Genomic DNA, 3,505 nt, shown 5'->3' with positions numbered 1-3,505 from the left:
TCAGACTGGCTGCACAATTTTCTGTTGGATTGTGTAGCTGTTGTTAGTACTGAACGCTCATCCTCTTGGCATTCACCCCCGTGAGCTGAAAGCTGCTTCTGTGAACACCTGTGACACTTTGCCTGCAGGATTTTTCCCCGGCCATGGTGGCATGTACAGTGAGCATATGGGAAAACTCAAAAGAACCAGAAAGTTAGGGCCCTAGCAGCTTCTCTCATCCAGTAACAAACGGGAATTTGGTATATAAAACCCACATCTTCCTTTCCCCTTGATGGAGATAAAAGGTATATATGACGCTGTTTCCCAGAGTTTCCCAGTGGAGTGGCTCCCACAATGGTAACTGGCTTGAAAACCCACACTTTATTCCTCCCTCGCTCTGTCTGCTTCCCTACTCCATCCCCAGTACTTAATGATTTCATTTCCAGAATAAACTACACATTTGCTTTAGGATCCTTGCCTCAGAGTCGGCTTCTGGTGGAACCCAAGTCAAGCCAGCTTGTGAGGCCCATCTTTGAGTGCTACTCAAAATGTGGGCTGCAGATGGTTTGTGACCTGTTTGTCACCTGTCTGATAAATTCAAAAATTGAGCTTAAAAGTTTAGAAACTCCTACAGCAATTTGATGTTGCTATGATATTTAAGTGTGGTGATTTTATGTTTTACACACACACACACACACACACACACACACGTCTATGACGAATTGGAAAAAACAAAAACACTCCACAGTTGGAGAAGGCACAACTTTAAATGATGGCACTAAGACCAGTGGATGGAAGAACAATTAGGACAATTTTGGTTAGATATGAGAGAATTTTCTAATTGCCCACAGTACCTAAAAATGGAAAGATTTCCTGTTGGTGGCAGTCAACACTTGGGAAAAGTTAAGCCCACTTGGCTGGCTGGGCTGGTGAGACTGTAAAGAATCCTTGAGTTTGAGGGCAGATCTTTCGTTTTAACAGATTTTACTACTCTGCCTTATGAAACTTGAACAGTAATTCACCTCTTTCTATGAAAGAAAAGATTAGTAAAAATGAAACCAATACCTGGTTTGTATTCCTTAATACATGCTGACTCTCTAAAAATCATAAGGGTTTAATTTTAGTTGATCTTGTTCTGATCATTTTTGATACATTGTGAGTTCCATTCCAACAGCCCTTCATATTTACAAAACTGAAAAACTGGCAACTTTAGGTAGTGGGACTGAATCTTTTTTTTTTTTTTAACACTAAGATTTCTTAACTCGTGTTAAAATACTAAGTGAAAAGTGTTATGAGATTTCCTGGTGCGTCACTGGATCTCAAGAACAAATAAGTCCTCTCAGTACACAACGCACTAAGGTGGAACCAGAGAGAAAGAAAACATTTGCCTTGCAGCTTCTGAAGAGCTGTCCTCTCCTTGGCTACTCCTCTGAACCCTCAGGTCAGGGGTTTTTGCCTACCTCTACCTGAACAGAGGTCTCTCTGCTGATTAGGAAAGCTTGTGGCCAGATTTGACTAAAGTGGCAGTTAGAGCTGAGTTCAATGCTGAAACCAAGGGATCACATGTCACTGCAACCTTAAAGGGCATCCTAAAATCAACAGTAGGCAAATGTGGAGTGCCAAAGATGGGGCAATCAGGAATATTTAAAGCTTCCTTTAAAAAGTTTCAAAAAAACGTTGCCAGTGGTTCAGTCCACTCAGCCTAATATATGGATCCAAAGGGACGTTTTGGAGGACAGCGTGAGGGTCCTCCATTGTGTTGTGGTGTCGAAAGGCAATGGCCCTGGACTCAGATGGCCTCAATTCAAATCCCACGTCTGCCTCTTACTAGGCCTCTTACTCAGATGCGCTCAGTTCAAATCCCATGTCTGCCTCTCAATGTTTTTAAGGCTCAGTTTCTTCTGAAAAGTGGGGATAATGAGAGTATTTTAGAGAATTGTTATGAGGAGTAAATAAGATAATGCGTGTCAAGTGTTTATTGTTTGCTCATAGTATCATACAACCAACGTCATTAAAAGCCTTCCAAGATTCCCTCCTAGCAGGAAACAGATAGAACCTTATGTACGCGGAAGGGGTCAGCTGTGTTTGGATGGTCAAATTGGTTTGATGGCTTGGGGAGGGAGAGATACTGGGAGGGATGAAAGGAGGAGATCGGCTGGGCCAGGGCATGGGTGCACGGTCCTACTCGTCCACGCCCCCCTTTCCCCAGCCCTTGCTTTCCCTGCACCCTTGATCCCCCTCCTCCCTCAGCGGGATCTTCTTGCTTCCTTTTATCTGAGAGGTCAGGGCTTCGCCTTCAGCTTCAGAAAGGTAATGAAGAGAAGAGTGACTTATTCTCTCCTCCTGAATTCTACTGAACGAATCTTTGGAAGAGTAGAGGGATTTTCTACATCATAATCTTAACTTACTGTAGAAAAGTGAAGGAGGATCATATAAGGAGAGTTTTGGTATGTGTGTATCAAACGGGTGGTGGTGCGGGTGATGGTGGTGTTGATGGAGAATGGACTTTGAGAGCTGTGTGTGCAGCACCTTGACTGCCATTCCGCCTTGATCTGGGGAGGAGGTCCAGAACCTTGTGAGCTCCTAGTGGTCAAACTCATTATATTTACATTCATCGTTATCATGGCTCTTCTGTGATCCCTGAACAATAAATGCACGAAGAGCTCTTGAACGCAATTCCTAACTGAAGTAGCTTTCGAATAGGGACTTTGTTCTCTCTGCTTCTAGCTTACTGCAGGTTGCCGGCCCTCTCTTTATTTATCTGTTTTTATTTTGTTTTCAAAAGAATGATAACACCCATCAGGGCTGCAGCTGTTCAGTTGTCCAGGGCATTTCATGTCAGGTCCCACAGGTTGAAATCCAACTTGAAATCAGTCTACCCATTAAGGCATTTGCCCTGTCCGGGTGGCATCCATGTGGAGGGAGGAAGGAAAGCCTTGTTTTTCTTCCACAAAAGTCCAGTGTGGGATAGTCTACCCCTACTCCTGTTTGGCCAGCTGATGCTTTCCCTTCTCTGAGGGTAAAACTGAAGCATGCAGGATGTTGAAATGCATCACCCTGCTGGGTGCAAGCTTGTGTCACATGAAGCTGCAAATCCATTAATGTGCTTTTCAACCCCTGTACTGCCTCTCCTTTTCCTTATCTCTGAAAGGAACTATTTTTAGTTCCAGATGCTGGAGCTACTGTGATTCAAAACCTTTCAGTCACTTTCTTTGGAATGCTGAGGAGTCAAAACCAGAATGATTACAAAACTAGAAAGATTTTACAGAAGCAGTCATCCCTTAATATGGGGAAAACATACGAAAATAAAAGGTATATGATATCATAAAAATTTTTCTAGAATACAGGAAACATACCAGCAGTAAGGAAGTTTAGTCTCACTTTTTAATGTAGAATAGTTTGGAACAGTTAAAAGGAATATAGTTCACCCAACACACCTATTTCTATCTGTTTCAAACTCATTCTTTCCACCTTAAGTAAACTGGGGGAGTCAGCTGTGTTAGGATGGGCACATTGGTTTGATGGT

This window comes from Stenella coeruleoalba (assembly GCF_951394435.1).
Source record: "Stenella coeruleoalba genome assembly, chromosome: 9".
NCBI lineage: Eukaryota > Metazoa > Chordata > Mammalia > Artiodactyla > Delphinidae > Stenella > Stenella coeruleoalba.
Note: the sequence above shows the minus strand (reverse complement) of the source record.